The 18,207-nt window shown below is 39.3% G+C and overlaps 1 protein-coding gene across 15 annotated transcripts in view; it reads right to left on the reverse strand.

Annotated features, from left to right (window-relative positions):
- Positions 1-18,207, reverse strand: part of BBX (BBX high mobility group box domain containing) — a 280,623-nt gene that overhangs the window by 241,575 nt on the left and 20,841 nt on the right. The window lies entirely within an intron of this gene.

The following is an 18,207-nucleotide window of genomic DNA, read 5'->3' on the forward strand; positions in this document are numbered from 1 at the left end:
CCCATAATGAACTCAAGATATCAATTTACACTGTGAAGTATTAAAGTGTCTCTTTTATGTTTCATTTGAAAAGAATAAAGAAAAATGCAAAGATGATAAATAATAAATACGCAAGAACCTACCCACTGAAATTTACCATTCTGTAGTATAACTTCAGCCCTTTTTAAAAAAATAAACAAAAAGATGTAAATAAAATTGACATCCTCCATTTTTCTCTTCCTGGTCCCATTCAGCTTCATCCCTTCCTCCTCAGAAGTGAATACTGTCATGAATTTGAGCTAAACAATGTATATATCATTGTTTTGCTTTTTTCTAAAACATATACAGAAGATATAAAGTAAAAATTCTCCTATGTTTTGTTTTCTATCAACTTTGTTTTTGAGATTGATCCAACAATGCTATTTCCAGTTTTCTCTATTACAAAACAATTCTGCCATAAATATCCTTGTACACATCCTTGTGCAGATGTTTGAGACTTTCTCTAGGGTATAACTAGATGCAGAATTGCTATATTTCTCAAGTTCTGCTAGATACTGACCAACTGTTCCCCTAAGTGGTTGTATCAAAGTGTACACTGATTTGGAATGGATTCTATATAATCAGGACAATCTTTCCCAAGCATAGTGTTCAAGAAATTGGTTTCTTAAATGGCAAAATTCCATTTATTCCATACCTTACAACACCTAAGATACAAATGTGCAGACTTTCACATTTTTGCTTGATCTGCTTAGGTTAGCACAGTAGTTCTCCACCAGAGGTGACTGTGCCCCTAGGAGACATTTTGATGGTCCTGACTAGGGGAATGGTACTACTAGCATCTAGTGGCTGGAGATCAGGGATGTCTCACTCTCCCCAGCTTTACCTTTTGAAAAATACAATGTCCAACTGGCTTGTTCTGATATAAACTCAAATTCACTCCTTGGCCAAGTAAAAATGCCAGAAACTTTTGGCCTACGAAATCTTTCTTTAGTTAATAATAAGCAGTGACCTTAAGTGGAAGTGCTTTCTGACATCACAAACAGTTGAACTCAGAATAAGGAGAACAAGCTACAGCACATAAAGCCATTCTATAGCCCCATTAATCAGACTTTTTACAACACTTCTTTCTGAAGTAACTGACTACACATATCTAAACTGAAACAACTGGAAATACAACTAAATCTGAGTCTCATGGTTTATGAGAATGAAATCTTACTCTCACTTCCTAGTCGACTTTACTTAGTATCTTGGCTGACATTCTTGCCTTTTCTTTTATTTACATATCTATGCCATAGCAAGAGCAAGAAAGAAAGATTTTTAAGCTAAACTATTTAATTACCTCTTTTGGAAAAAAAGAAGACAGGTGATAAAAGGTCAAAATACTACCTAGGAAGAGCTGAAAAGACATGTTTGCTTTTGCCTCTCTGAGAGGGGTTTTTTTTTTCCTCTTTTTTCCCTACCCTACCCTAAGTTAGAAAGTAATAAAGGGTTTAACTTTCTCTCAATTTAATATGCAAAATGTAACTTCATTATTCATTTGGAGGCCATGTGAGTCAATGGATTAAAAAAAAAATGAACAAGAAGTTGAGACAAAGAATTTTAATCCTAACTGACACTGACCCTCTCTTATTATTGTCATCCTTGGCAATTTTATTATCAGACCTTGTGGCTCTCAATAATGGCCTCTACAATGAAGTCTTCTCAATCTACACAACCATCCCTGAGTTTTAGTTCAGCATTTCCAACTACTTGCTTGACATCTCCACAATCGTTGCCCCTTACCACATTCCATGCTCCTGAACCTGAACTGCAATTTCTCTGCTCACTCTCAAACACCCTCCATCACAGAAGCTCCATCCATTTTTGAAAAACCCCAGCATCCTCTTGGCCAGCTTCTTCTCCTTTATTCCCCTAACTCCTGTACTGCTTCCTCTATAGCAACTTTTCTATCCAGTTCTTCTTTTCCACACCCACAGCCAAGAGCAGGTCCTGGTTTACCATGTACATTCACCGCCTCCAGACTTGTCTCGCTTCTGCTTATTCCCAGTTTCTCCTCCTGAAATTCACCCTACACATATGTGGTCATATTAATCTTTCTTCTTCTTTTTTTTGTTTGTTCTTTTTTTAAAGTATTTTAAATATTTGCAGTTTTTATTTATTTATTTGGCTGCGCCAGGTCTTCGTTGCTGCATGCAGGATCTTTAGTTGCGGCATGTGGGATCTTTTAGTTGGAGCAAACACTTAGTTGCGGCACGTGGAATCTAATTCCCTGACCAGGGCTCGAACCCCGGCCCCCTGCATTGCGAGTGTGGAGCCTTAGTCACTAGACCACCCGGGAAGTCCCTTGTATGTTCTTTTTTTATTGAGGCATGATTGACACACAATCAACTGAATATATTTGAAGTGTACAATTTGATAAGTTTGATAATCCTATGAAACAGTCACATTCAAGACAATGAACAGATCCGTCATCCCCCCAATTTTTTCTTGTGCCTCTGAAATCCCTCCCTCTACTCCTCTCCACTGTAAAGCAACCACTTATCTGCTTCTTATGACTACAGATTAGTTTGTATTTTTTAGAATTTCATGTAAATGGAATCATACAGTATGTACTCTTTTTTGTCTGGGCTTTTCAATCAGCATAATTATTTTGAGATTCACCAATGTTGATGGGTGGATCAATAGTTCTTTCCTTTTTATTGCTGAATAATAGTTCATTGTATGCATAGACCATCATTTATCCATTCATTTGCTGATGGATATTTTGGATATTACAAATAAATCTACAATGAACATTCATGTATGCATCTCTGTATGGACATACACTTTCTCTGACTTGGATAAATACTGTAAGAGGAAAATGACTAGATCAGTGGTAAGTGTAGGTTTAACTTTTTAAGAAACTGCCAAACTATCTTCAAAGTGGTTCTACCATTTTACTTTCTCACCTGTAGTCTATGAGAGTTCTAGTTTCTCTACACTGGATATGATCAGTCTTTTTAATTTTAGCCACTTTAATAGGTGTGTAATGGTATCTCGTTGTGGTTCTAATGTGCATTTCCCTAATGACTAACAATGTTGAATATTTTCCATGTGCTTTGTAGCCATCACCTATCTTCTTTGATGAAATGTCTATTCAATCTTTCACCCATTTTTATTAGGTTGTTGATCTTTCTATAATATCGTTCTGACTATGTTCTTCCCGGATTAAAAATCTTCGATGCCAATTGCCTGGCATCGAAGGATATCTAAGACCTGGCCTCAAACCAATACGAAACGACTTTTCTCCCAGAACTCTTTAATAAGCCAAATTGCAGCCCAGCAGAATAACTGGTTTCTAGACACCAACCCACATTTGCATGCCACTATGCCTTTTCTCAGGCTATTCCTTCTACCTAGAAAGCCTCTCACAGAAATTTGTACATACATGTCCAGATCTCTCCTATGTCAAGGCAAAATCAAATAACACCCCTTTCATGAGGGCTTCTGTTTTCCTCAGTCAAAAGCAACTCCCTCCTCTAAACTGTCTCTTGTTCATTTATGTCCATGTTGTTATTTCTATCTGGCCCTTTACAGAGAAAGGTTTTTTTTTTTTTTGGTTTTTTTTTTTTTTTTTTGCGGTACACGGGCCTCTCACTGCTGTGGCCTCTCCCGTTGCGGAGCACAGGCTGCGGACTCACAGGCTCAGCGGCCATGGCTCACGGGCCCAGCCGCTCAGTGGCATGTGGGATCTTCCCAGACCGGGGCACGAACCCGTGTCCCCTGCATCGGCAGGCGTACTCTCAACCACTGCGCCACCAGAGAAGCCCCCATGTTGTTATTTCTATATTGTTCTGACCACACGAGACACTACAGCTAATGGTTAGGAAGATGGACTCTAGATCCAGACTGCCTGAGTTCAAATCCCATTACTAGCTGTGGGACTCTGAGCTAGTTACTTAACTCCCCTGTACCTTAGTGTAATGGACACCGGGATGCCCCACCTAGACCCCCCTTCAGGCCAGCAAACCCACTGCCCAGCTGCTGGAAGTGTGGAATGCTAAGGGCTCAGAGCTGCACAAGACCTACCTTTTCCAGAGATTCTGGGAGATTATACCCCTCCCCTCACTGTCTGTCCCCCAAGGCAGTCCCCCACAGCGAATGTCTGACTGGCCCTCTATGTTGCCATTCCCGCTCCAAAACTCCTCAAAGGATCCCACTGAGGCTACATTTTTAGCAAAACCCAAATCTTTACCTGTTTTTTTCTCTATCTAAGCGGCTCTCAAATTTTAGTGTCAATCAGAACCACCTGAAAGACTAGTTGAACTGCAGGATGCTGCCCGACTCCCCTGAGTTCCTGAGTCAGGGTTCCTGAGTGAGACCTGAGAATATGCATTTTCAGGTATCAATGAGACCACTGCCCTCCCCATCCTGCTTCGCTCCCCTGCTCAGGTTCCTGCTGAGCCCTCCCTCAATAAATCACCTTCGCAAGACTTTGCGTCTCAGGCTCTGCTTCTAAGAAACTTGACCTAAGACACACAACTTAATGTATAAAACATGTACATTATTAATTAGACTAAATGATAATTGTGGAGATAAAATCAGGAAATATATGTGCTATGCTCAGAACAGTACATAGCACATAAAAAACTTTTAATAAGAATTAGTTACCATGATCAGCTCCCCTAATATTACTAAACATTACTTGAGCATAGGGTCTATCCCTTATCCAACTTTATATCTCTTATATTACCTACGACCAATACCTACAATTGAAATCAATCTAGTGGGCTTAATGTATTGTTCGTTGCAGTAGCTAAAATAATTACACCTTGGTCTCTACTGAAAGAGAGATATAATATCTGCTCTCTGAAAGAATTCTGGAGGAAAACAAAGTACAAGCACTCAGTTATAGTTGCAGGCAATGTTCAAGAAAGAATTCAAGAAATGAGAATAAAAAGCTGGGAGTGGATCATCAGTGGGATTCCTACAAGGTGACTACTGCAAAGGAAAGAGTGTCAAATGTTATCTGGAAAGAATGTTAAAGGAACTAAATGGCAGATCACATATACACGTGAATAAGGCCCTATTATAAAATAGATTATCAGAAAAAACAATGAAAGTGTTTATTGTTTAATTTCCTGATCATAGATCTATTGCTTGACTTGGTAAACCATTTGCAATTAGAGCAGTCAGAATTTTTTGGTGTTTAGGTAAACAATGGACATCAACCAACTTCTCTAGCTAGACTTTAAAGAAAATCCATTAAGATGCCTAGCCATTTTGCAGAGTTATCTTGATGAGGCCCACACTTCTCAAAACAGAATAATCATGCCATGTCCACTGCCATCACCCCAAGAGAATACAGAGTGGTATAACAAGTAGAAGACACAAAATTAAAAAGGCAGATAGTCTTAGGGAATGAATTTTCTTTTTCTTTTTTTTTTGGGGGGGGGTCATGAATTTTCTTGATGGAAAATAACTTCAAACACTACTTCTATGTTAAAACATGTAGGTATATTCTTGATACGTGTGTAAATTACACCACTGTATGCTTGTGTCAATACTCACCAAACTCTATACTTAAGATCTATACATTATACTGTATGTCATTTTTACCTCAATTTTAAAAAAAAAGAGGCATATATTATGGAATAGAATATAATATTCAAATAGATTTTTAAGATCAAGCATTCTGGAAACTTCAACAAAACTGAGCTTTCTGGAAGCACAATTTGGCCTATGACCCATGACTTGACAAGAAAATGATTTTACCTTCTTCTGCTATTCAGGTACTTCAGTAGAAAATTTGAGAAGCAGAACACCAAGAAACCAATTATTGGTTTTTCATTGGTTATTTTATATAATTTGAGCCTTTTCTGGAAATTTAAATGGGTGACCTGGTAGGATTACCACCTAAGACTGGTCTGTGCCTTAAAACACATTTCCTAAAACAACCTCTTCAAAAGAAATACCAGAAAAATCACCGCAACCACAGTAGCCCCAGTGGGGCAGCCCCACTGCTTCTGTTCATTAAAGGAATAACTACAGAAAGTTACCAGATACCTGTAAAGCTGTTTAACACAGAGAATTTACATGTAATACTCCCCTACAGAGAAAAGGGCTCTGAAAGTTTGCTCAGCAAAATGATTTGGCTCAAGGCCAGCATCAAAAACAGCATCTAATCCAAAAAAAAAAATATATATATATATATATATACACACACACACACGACACTCTTAAAAATCATGAATCTAACGTGAGCTCTTTTGTATGTAATAATAAGTATATAAACCTGTTCAATAAACATCTGTTAATTCACGGAGTTGAACAGGCAGTGGATTCTATTAACCAATAATTTTCTAAAATGGAAAGCAAAGTCCTACATCTTGGAAGAACTTGGCAGGATAGCAACAAAGAGTGATATAATATCAGAGCACTGAACAACAGAGCTGAGCAGGCCGGGCCACCTGAGCCCATACTCGATTTGACAGTAGAGACAAGGGCTTGCTGTGGAAGGATATGGCTTCCACCCCTGACATCAACCACACGAGATTATGGATAAACTCCAAAACCTCCCAATTGCTATAATGAGGGGTGGGGAGGAGGGGTGAGGGGAGGGTGATATTCGTCCAGAAATTTTTAGGACTCTAACGCATTACCACTCATTCAAATTCACAAGAATGTGGGTGAATAATCCTTGGCTGGCTTCATCCATGATTCCACAGGTTTAAACTAGAGATTCTTCAGCATTCAAAAAGAGAGCCTCCTTCAATGATAGCACTCCATCCCAGCAGTGTTTCAGATGCCCTTCCATTGGGGCCTCCTTAACTCACATCTTTCTAACCTAGAAGTGCAAAATGTATTTGTGGAAGATGAGCACTGTGTTCTTAAACATGAGTGGGATGGTATTTCTGGTTCTGTTTCTGCTTTTTGATGAATACTTTTTTTTGGTTGGACTTCCATGATCATAGTGGTGATGTGATCTTAGTCAATGTCTTCTTGGAAAAGTTAACAAGCACTCAAGTTTTTTCCAGGGTCTTTTTTTTTTTTTTTTTGCGGTACGCAACCCTCTCACTGTTGTGGACACGCAGGCTCAGCGGCCATGTCTCACGGGCCCAGCCGCTTCGCGGCACGTGGGATCTTCCCGGACCGGGGCACGAACCCGTGTGCCCTGCATCGGCAGGTGGACTCTCAACCACTGCACCACCAGGGAAGCCCTTTCCGGGGTCTTTAATGAAGAACCCAACTTGTGTGAATTATTTGACACTTGCACATCACTTTTCCTTTCTAAACTGCCCTTTGAAATCTACAAATTCCTTTGTAGGCTGGGTATATCTAAAACCTTAAACCAAGAGGCAAGCACCTGAAAAGTTACCCCAACTGTGCTATTTTGTTTGGTCAAATCACCCTGTTCTCACCCCCTCCTACTCAAAACTGTTAGTCTACATGCAAACAGAGAGGGTAAGATAGGGTGGGAAATTGAGCAACTAAACCTCAAACAGGAGGCTTTGGTAGAGCAGAAACAAATACTCTGGAAAAGAAGTAGAATCAAAGATTTTTTTTTTTTTTAAGGATGAATTGCCATGTTAAGGTAAAGCCATTCTCAGTCATTTGCATGGATTTATGTCCTGCCAAAAATATTTCTTAGGTAGTAGAGAGGTTAGACAATACGGAAAAGGCAAAAAATGATGTCATAATAATTGCTGTAGATGAAAAGACCTCAGGAGAGCCCCATCACCAGACTCAGTATTAACTTCTGGATTGTCTTCCCACTGATTCACTTCCATATCATCTTCTTATCACTCAAGGTTTTAGAAAAAAATTACCGCTAGCAAGTTTAAAATATTTACAAACCATAAGATATAACCACACCTCCAGAGTCACTCACAGTAACTGCTTATCTGGAGCATTAAACACAATGCACACACACACAAAACAACCCTAAAATACTACCATCTTCCCAAAATATCACATTCCACCACTGTTAGAAACCTAGAAAATAAGTGTTGTGGAATTAAAGATTTAATGAAACTAGATAGAATAATTAAAAGAATTAATTAATAAGATACTTAGAAGTTAAGCTGAGTAACCATGTCTTTTTGCTTAAAATTAATATTGTGCTCAAAAAGTAAGTGAAATCATACCAGTCTACTTACAACACAACCTCTTTGTGTACCAGGTCATTTAAGCTAGGCCCACTTCATACACATAAAATGTGAGAGAAAAAGGTCAATTTATTTTCCACAAATAGCCAGAAAAGGGTTTAAAAATTAAGAATGAATAACACTCCAAATCTGTAATCACTAGACCCTCACCACTGTCTGTTTTGTTCACTGATGTTTAGCTCTGTTCTTCAGAAAAGGAACAGCCCTCAACATACTCAGCACTCCTGGGTTTAGATTCCAAATCCTATTTCATCCACTTTACTCTCTCCACATACCTTTTGGTATCCAACTAGCATTTGGGCATATGAGAATCATCTGCACAGGGCTTGTGAAAAATACAAATCCTTAGATCCTACTCTGAAGATTCTGATTTGTTCAGGAGGAGACCAGGGAGGCAGTAGTTGGGGCAGTAGTAGTAGCGACATCTCAAGGCCTGATTTATTTACCTCTTCATCTGCACTTTCACTTTATAGGGTCTGACGTGGTATCTTTCAGTTACTATCTTCGGTTCTGCTGTTTAAGCTCCAAAGTCTCTCCTCCTTCACGTGCCCTCACAGGCACAACCCTCATCTACCCAACCTGTCCTGTAGCCCAGGCATTAAAAAGCACAGGCATGATGTTAGCTATAAGTATGTGAGAGCAGGGGGAAAAGTGGTGAATTGGACTTAGACTCTAGAGTCAGAATGACCAGAATTCAAATCCTGACGCATAGACAGCATATATGGATAAGATATTTAGCCACCTGCAGTCTTAGGTTCTTCACAAGTAAAATGGGGAATAATAATCTCTCTCTCATAGTATTACTGTAAAGATTAAATAAGATGATTTTAAATACCTATGGCATTGTCTGGAACATTACACTCTAATAAACAGTAGCAATTATTATTATGGAGAAGAATTTATAACAATGGCTAAAATCCATCAGTTGCAGGCAGTGAGAATTGTTATCATTCATTTTAATGGGATGTCTAAATACCAAATAAGTCAGATTTTTCACTACTAACCATCTGTTCAAACTCAGATTGAGCAGATCCTTACCAACCTGAGGTCACACTGTACTCCAAAATAAAACCTTTGAAATGGAGTGTTCTCCTTATGAAGCCAAGTACAGCATTTTAAGGGTGGGTGAAATGAGGTCTTTGCTACCTCAGCAAAACTGACTAAAAATGACTTTGATCTATAAATTCCTAAATACTTGGAGCTGCAGTGTCCTTAGAGATTGCCTATGTCCCTCCCTCCTGTCATGGTTGTTGAGACTAGCTGAAATGTCCCTGTTCTTTGGACCTGAACAAGGGAAACATGAAGAAACCAGATGAGAATTTGTCATCTTACTTCAAAAGAAAGAACCTTAAGTTGGGGGAGGGGAAGTTGGGGTAAGTCCTATTATCTTTCCGTTTTTTGTAGGTGCTTTTACTGATTTGGACATTTTTTAAAAACACAATTTTACTTTTAACAATGATTTAAAGGACAGTCACTTGATATGTAATACTGGAGTAATACCTGTCTGTACTAAGTCGTAATGCCCATCTTCTCTACTACTGTGGAAGCTGGCATTGGGGATACCTATTTTTACTTACTTTATGTTCTCGGGGCTTAATACCATGCCTGCCAAGCAAATGTCAGGACCTCAATAAATGTTCCCTGAGTGTATATAATGGTTTCTGTGATCATCCATTCAAGAGTTTACTTCTGATATGGCGAGAGTTGTTTCAACTGCTTTTCTGACATCAGCAGAGGATCAGATCAAGTCCAAGAATAATCCCTTAACACACTAATGTCTCTCACAGCTGAAACAAACCCAGCAATTGTTTATTGGGGGTATCTTCCATGTGCCTTGCACTCTGCTCAGAAAAGGGCAATGTTCTGCAACGTAAACATGGGCCTTTCAGCCTCCTACATAAAAAAAGGTACTAGTCAGGAACTTGGGAAGAATACTAAATAATTTGAATTTTGAAATATTACAATTCGTCAATGTTTCTGGGAGATTCTTCCCCTTGTGGCTGTAATGGGTCATAAAGTCACAAGGAGTTACCATGGGAAGGACCTTCCCGATCATTCCAAGTCAGGCCAAACACTTATTTAATGAAAGAGAAAACTGAGGCCTGTTGAAATAAAGGGTCTGGTACAGGTTACACACTTAGTGCCACAAAAGCCAGGGCTGGAATCTGGGTTTCTCAATTTTCAGGACTTACACCCTAACACACGAATATACTGATGAGCTCTGTAACACTGGAGGGAAAGGATCAAACATATTACATTTTTTTAAATTAATTAATTTATTTATTTATTTTTGGCTGCGTTGGGTCTTTGTTGCTGCACACGGGCCTTCTCTAGTTGCAGCGAGCTGGAGCTACTATTCGTTGCGGTGGGCATGCTTCTTCTCATTGCGGTGGTTTCTCCTGCTGTGGAGCACAGGCTCTAGGTGTGCGGGCTTCAGTAGTTGTGGCACTAGGGCTCAGTAGTTGTGGTGCACGGGCTTAGTTCCTCTGCAGCATGTGGGATCTTCCTGGACCAGGGATTGAACGTGTGTCCCCTGTGTTGGCAGGCGGATTCTTAACCACTGCACCATGAGGGAAGTCCCTACATTTTTATATTGTCTCTCCCTACAATCTTATACACTTATGCTAGATGTGAAGGCAAATGCTGATTTTTCTGAAAGTGCTTTTCTAACAAAAATGTATTGTACTAAATAAAACCTAAATAGCATTATTATTCAAAAACAAATTTCTTTAAATGGAAAACAAAACAAAACATAAAACCTCCTGAAATGCTTTCTCGGAAACCATTTTATAAAACTGATGATCATAAGGAATTTTTACATTAAAAAAAAGTGTTATCATTGGGCTACGTTACTGATTCAAGATGCAGCATCAAATAAGTAACTGATATGTGGTTATTTCTGTATTTCCGCTCTTCTTTCCTGGTGTGTGTGTGTATTTAGAATAGAATATACAAAGGACTCAAAAGAGCTATAAAACTATATTTATAGTATACAAAAACTGAGCTCTGCTGTAAATTACCTAAACATTGATATAATAACTTTACTTAACATTTTTTTGCTTTCATAGTGTTTATAAGGGTTCCTGAGAGCATGACTTCAGATACTGCTAAACTCTTAGAAAAGTTGTTGCAGTGAATTTGATTTGATGCTTTCATTTTCTCAAAAAAAGCTCCTATATCAAAAGGAGGCATTCAAAATCACTCCACCGAGCTACAGTTGAAGTACTTTAGTGTGCTGTCAATTCAGCCTTTAAAATATCAGACCTGCACGCCACGAGAGAGAAGCCCATGCACAGCAACAAAAGATACTGCATGCCGCAACTAAGACCCAATGCAGCCAAAAATAAATAAAATAATAAATCGGTCTTTAAAAAATATATATATTACCTGGCTCCATTCATGCCTCTTCAATCCCTGCGGCCACCCTAGATGAGTTCCCAGTTACTTCCAGCCTCTGATGCTGTAATAGTTTCCTCACCTGATGCTCCTGCCACCCATCCCCTCCTCCAATGTTGCCAGTGCAGGGTGCATTCTATGGGGCCTGCTTCAATTATCCTCCACTGCCTGGTCTGGCAATTATGAGTTCCTAGGATCTGACCCATTATTACCTTGAAGCATATTTCCCTTTCCTAAAGGTCCTTGGGCTTCCCAATCTCTACCATGCCCTTGCTCTAGGTTTCCCCTTCACCAGGACTGTCCTTTCCCCTTATTTATTCAAACAACAAATATTTATTGACCACCTATTCTCTATCACCTATTAAAAATACAAAACCAAATAAAGTAATCTCCCCACACTCAGGGGCTATGCCCAAATCCCAATCTCCAAGACCCATTTCCAGTTCCCATGAAGACATCCTTAATAATGGAGTCAGATGTTACTGCTCCCTCATCTAACCTCCTTTTAGCATATTATTTTTTTTTTTGGCCACGCCATGCGGCTTGTGGGATCTTAGTTCCCCAACGAGGGATCGAACCTGGGCCCACGGCCGTGAAAGCGTGGAGTCCTAACCACTGAACTGCCAGGGAATTCTCAGCATACTATTGTCTTTACCTCTCCAGTTACTAATTACTTTATCCAAGGGTCAACACACAAGTGTTGAGCATCCACTATACTCAATTCCCCTTGTGTTATCACATTAATATCTTATAAGGAGGTTATTTCTGTACTTCCTCTCCCTTCCTATTGTACTCACTCCTTGTGAGCAAGGATATCACCTTACCCACCCTTATCTTCTTGGTACCATTCACAGAACATAGCAGTTGCTCAATAAATAAATGCTGAAAGAATTAACAGACCTATAAATGAATGTGGTGGGGGGAGTATTAACTCAACACTATTCCTCTTCTCCCTGTCTCGATTCTTCATAGATTATTTTAAAATTTAAATGTACCCTCCTCTCATTCAGTGTTGCAAAAAAAAAAAAAAAGGCAATTAAGAATAGCACACTAGGGCTTCCCTGGTGGCGCAGTGCTTGAGAGTCCGCCTGCTGATGCAGGGGACACGGGTTCGTGCCCCGGTCCGGGAAGATCCCACATGCCGCGGGGCGGCTGGGCCCGTGAGCCATGGCCGCTGAGCCTGTGCGTCCGGAGCCTGTGCTCCGCAATGGGCGAGGCCACAACAGTGAGAGGCCCGCGTACCGCAAAAAAATAAAAAATAAAAAAAATAAAAGAATAGCACACTTGGGGCTTCCCTGGTGGCGCAGTGGTTAAGAATCCGCCTGCCAATGCAGGGGACCAGGTTCGAGCCCTGGTCCAGGAAGATCCCACATGCCGTGGAGCAACTAAGCCCGTGTGCCACAACTACTGAGCCTGCGCTCTAGAGCCATGAGCCACAACTACTGAGCCCACGTGCTGCAACTACTGAAGCCCACACGCCTAGAGCCCATGCTCCGCAACAAGAGAAGCCACAGCAATGAGAAGCCCGCGCACAGCAAGGAAGAGTAGCCCCCGCTCGCCACAACTAGAGAAAAGCCCGCGTGCAGCAACAAAGACCCAATGCAGCCAAAAATAAAAAATAAATTAAATAAATAAATTTAAAAAAAGAAGAGCACGCTTGTTTAAGACACTCTTCTCAGTCTGAAAGGTCTCCTTACTAGCTCACCTGACTGCTATCAGGGAATTTCAAAGAAAAGTCTTGAGAAGTATGAGAGAGCACTTTAGCTGCAAGGAATGCACATGGTTTGCCTCTAATTCTGCCAACTACAGAGAAAGCCATCCAGAGTACCAGGCATCCTCTTCCAAGCATAATAGTATATTCCCCAAAGCCTGCCACCAGGTACAAACTTCTGTACCACCTTTCATGCTGAGCAGGAATGTCTCCAAGAGTGCCAGAGGCACTCTAAAAACGGTGCAGAAAAAGACACTCAGCTCCTGGAAGAAGACAGGGCATTCCTGAGGTCAGCACCACGCTCTGCTCTCCATCTCTGTAAGAACCCCTCCTGGACTTGCACAGTTCCTGACCCCTCTCTAATCACAAACCACCCAGATAAAACGGCAACCCCACATTCCTTCTCCTTCCTGTGCTTTATTTTTCCTGTAACATACTACCATCTAACATATCATACAGCTTACTTGGTTTATTTTATTGTTTGTTTTCCCTCATGAGAAGGTACCTTCCATCCAGGAAGCATTTTTTAACCATCTTATTATTATTACCATAGTCCCAGAGACTAGAACAGAGCCTAGCCCATAGTAGCAGCTCAATAAATGTCTGCTGAATGAATGCTACAATTCTTTTATTATTTATCTTTAACTGTATAATACTACCCATTATAGGATACCTCCCTCATTCCCAAGAAAGCCACTTGTCTTCTGGTTTTTGTTTTCATACAGAAATGACTGTAAATATAAGATCATATGTTATGTGTATGAATAGACAAATGAACCCACACATAAACACAGATGTACTGAATACATCTAACAGAGGCAGGAGTGTCTTTTTTACAAAGGAGTATAATTATAGCTGCTAAGTTAATCTATTGATATAGGCAAAGCACTTGACTGCTTTACATAGGTTATATCTTCTAATTTTCAAAATAACTTTAAAAAAGTAACCATTATTTTTCTTTTTTATAGATGAGAAAAACAAAATACCATGGGATTAAGTGCCTAGTCCAAACTCAGACAAATAAGAGGTGGCAGAGATGACACTCAAACAGGGCTTGTCTGACACACAATGATAGTTTTAAACCATGCTGCCTCCCGGGTAGATATTAAAAGACCAACTTAATTAGGTTTCTGAGTGTGGCTGGATCCAGAATATCATTTTAAATCATGAAAAAGAAGCCAGGCAAATGCAGGGGGGAAAAAAAGCAACCATTCCAAGAATCAGAAATTAGAGAGTACAGGCTTAAGAGTCCCTGGATAAGTCAGGACACTGGAAAAGGAACTTTGCACTTAGATGCTGGTCCCTCCTGTGCGATCCTAGCAAGTTACTCATCCTCTTCGAGCCTCAGCTTCAAAATTTGTGAGAGAAGGAAAGAGGAGACGAGGAGAGAAGGGGGTAGCTGGATAAATTATACCTACCAGCAAAAACCTGTTATGATATGAGATACGTGAAAGTGCATATTAGAGTGCCTGATATACAATAGGTAGTAAATATGTTATATTTAATGTCAGATCTTACTGATTTCTTGAAGGACAGGACAAATATAAAACAAAAAGAAAAACCAACTGGGATAGGTTTCATGAGCATCTGGGAAAGATCTGATCAGATCTTATAATGACATGTCAGACGGGCCCACAAAACTCTGAATTCAGCCTTACATTTCATTCAACTACTAAGTTAACTCCCAAATGCCTCTTTACTTGATAAGTAATGAAGTAGGTACTGTTGGGTCATGAAAGGCAAAATCATCACCAACAAATAAGACAAAGTTCAATAATTTCATTTACTGAATAGCTATTTAGTGAATGGTCACCAATACCATTAATTTACTAAGTTTTAGAACCGTCGTAAATTCTTTCAAACTTTTCTTAAGTTTCTGAGGAAAACTATAATTCATGCCATTATCCTGAGTTTAGCTAAGAAAATTTATGTATTACTTATTTATAGCATATTTATTTATAGTATAACTTTAAAATTTTTGAGAATGTTTGAGTTTTATTTTCATGTTGTCAGAGCAAATACTTTTCTAGCACTATCTCTCTATAATATAAAACAGCTTGTTTAGGCAATTGTTACTTGAATAGCACTTACACGTTTTAAAGCAAGGAAATAAGTACTGATTAATCTTTCAAACTATCTTGAACATCATGAAGTTTACCTAAAATACTCATTACTCACAAGTCAGAACAAATAAACTATCAGAGCAGTTTATGTTAATAGACCATAACAGATACTGGATGGCTAAAGTTACTCAAGAAATCAATATAATCACTTTTCCTTCTGAATATACAGCAGGGGTTGGGGGGATTAAGGAACCATACATTATTTTCAGGTACAATAACTATATCACATTTGTAGTGAAATAAAATAATTTTACAGGTATGCTTAATGAAACGCCCAGCAAGACAACCAGTTTTCCAAATATGATCAATTATCTAATTCATACATTTTAAATTAATAAGACATATTTAATGAAAAAATTTCTTGCATTATTATTATTACTACAATTTTTATGAAGGTAAATTTTTTTTTGTTAGTATTTAACTCAGAAGTCCAAATCCTTCTCATAATCATAACCTAAAAAGAAAGTAAAGCGGATACCAGTTTCTTTTTTTTTTTTTTTGCGGTGCGCGGGGCTCTCACTGCTGTGGCCTCTCCCGTTGCAGAGCACAGGCTCGGGATGCGCAGGCTCAGCGGCCATGGCTCACGGGCCTAGCCGCTCCGCGGCATGTGGGATCTTCCCGGACCGGGGCACGAACCCGTGTCCCCTGCATCAGCAGGCGGACTCTCAAGCACTGCACCACCAGGGAAGCCCGATACGAGTTTCTTGCAAAAATTACCTGTCTCATGTGAGATAAAATGAGCTTATCACATTTCCTAAAATGATTTGTCACTAAAACCACTTGATAATGATTTATTTAATCATGTAGCCCTGTGTATCATGATATCTAAAAAAAAATCTGGGTTTTATTTAGTCAATAACCAATAAGCAAATAACCAGTGTTCTGACATAGGACTTTAAAAACCATGGTCCTGAAGTTACTCACGCTAACATTTCCTAAAATTATGGCAACAGGAAATACAAAATTTAAAAACCAGTAATTTATGGCCAGGAATGACTAGAGAACGAATGTTATCTCAGCAAAGTCTAAAGAGTTGAGGAATCAAAATATGGATGGTCTGTGGATCCCAGGTCTTAGAGACGATCTTCAGAGGGCAGAGAAAAAGGTGCTAATTCAAATAAACTTCACATTATCGAATCAGTCTCCTGTAAGCCAGGAAGCCGGCAGGAAAGCTCTGGACAGGTTAGGTACTACAGTATGGAAAAACTGGTTACTGGCCAGAGGTACCTAAGTAAAAGTAAAAGGTTAAGGATTACCTGGAGATTTCATGTATAATAATATTCCTACTAGAAACAATTAGCATGTTGGAGCTACTGCAAAAAAGCACTCTCCTTTTTACACACCAGCAACACTTTACTGCCATTTCTCCCAAACTCTGAAAAGGATTGGCAAAAGAGCACATTTCAAAATCTTTGTTTGGAGCCTAGTAATTTACGATCATGTCACCAAACTGAATGAAAGACCCAGCACAACTGTGGTTTTAGCTACTTAATGCATCATCACTACCTACTGGGCAAGACTCAAACTCAACCAGGGAAGCACCACAGACTACAAACAGGGTAATGGACTTCCTGCTGAATATCCCACCAACTGCCACTCCTGAAATAAGACTGAGAAAGCTAATTATTGCTCCTGTTAAGAAAATAATTCCACAGACCAGCACAAAGATAGTGAACGCATTACTGTCCTTTCCAAATGTGTAGGGGATTAAACCTCTACACTCCCGAGTCACCCAAACGACCACCCTCACGTCAGACAAGCTGCATTCTGAAACCTTCTGCTTCCAACTAAACATAAGGTACTGATCTGCTATCACCCTCCTCCCACAAAATTAAAAGCTTTTATTTCCATTTAGCTGCCACTTAAGATTTATAAAAAGTTTGTTTTTTCCTTTCTTTCCCTTAACTCAAGTCCTCACAGAGCATACTTTCCTCATCACAGGTTGCCAATTTTTGGAACATTATAAATCCCATCAAGTTGCACTTATATGATGTGACAATTAACTTTTAATGATGGATAAAAGAGATGGATGCTTAAAGTCATTCTGCATTCTATTACTGTACCCATCTGATAAAGGAAAGCTCCTTCATAAAGGTCAAAACTTTTCTTCTTTAATCAGAACTCTAAAAGACAGACTAACTTTGAAAATATATTAAATTGGTTGGGCCAAGAGATGTGTAATAGAATGTAGAGGCTTTTGTCAGTACACTGCAGAGGTAAAGAAATGTCTCCACTCCATTCCAACAGAAACAATTTCTATTATGTTTATAACTAAGAAAAAAATGATTTCATAAATAACTAGCATTTTATATTCAAGAACTATACTTATAATTTTCTAGATGTGACGTTTTAATATCTGATGTCTAAAGACAATCTCCTCAGATACAACTGTCTGCAGGGTCTCCATGTACAGCTGTGCAAGCTGTGCTGTGCACAACCCTAGGGGGCACCATTCACAGCAGAGGGCATAGATCTATATATTTATTATGACAATTTCCTGCCAAAAGGCAGTAAAGTGTCTTGTTCTAACAAAATCAATCTATTATGACAATTTTCCAACATTTGAAACTAGAGTATCTCAAGAAAAGGGTGTTTTTTTTCTGAATCACACAAAGAAGCAGAAGATGCCTGCAACTGCTGGGACTACATAGCTCTTATTCTCTGGAAATTCCGGGCTGGAGGATGGCAGGTGAACTCCGAGAAGCAATGCTTTGATAAGGCATTACAGGCTTCCTCCCTGCACTGCAGAAAAGAGGTTAATTTCTCCCAAATGAAACATAGAAATACAAACCTTGAAAATATTATCGAGGGTCTTAACTCACCAATGTTCATGCACATGCATTTGAGGGGA

This window comes from Orcinus orca, chromosome 5 (assembly GCF_937001465.1).
Source record: "Orcinus orca chromosome 5, mOrcOrc1.1, whole genome shotgun sequence".
NCBI lineage: Eukaryota > Metazoa > Chordata > Mammalia > Artiodactyla > Delphinidae > Orcinus > Orcinus orca.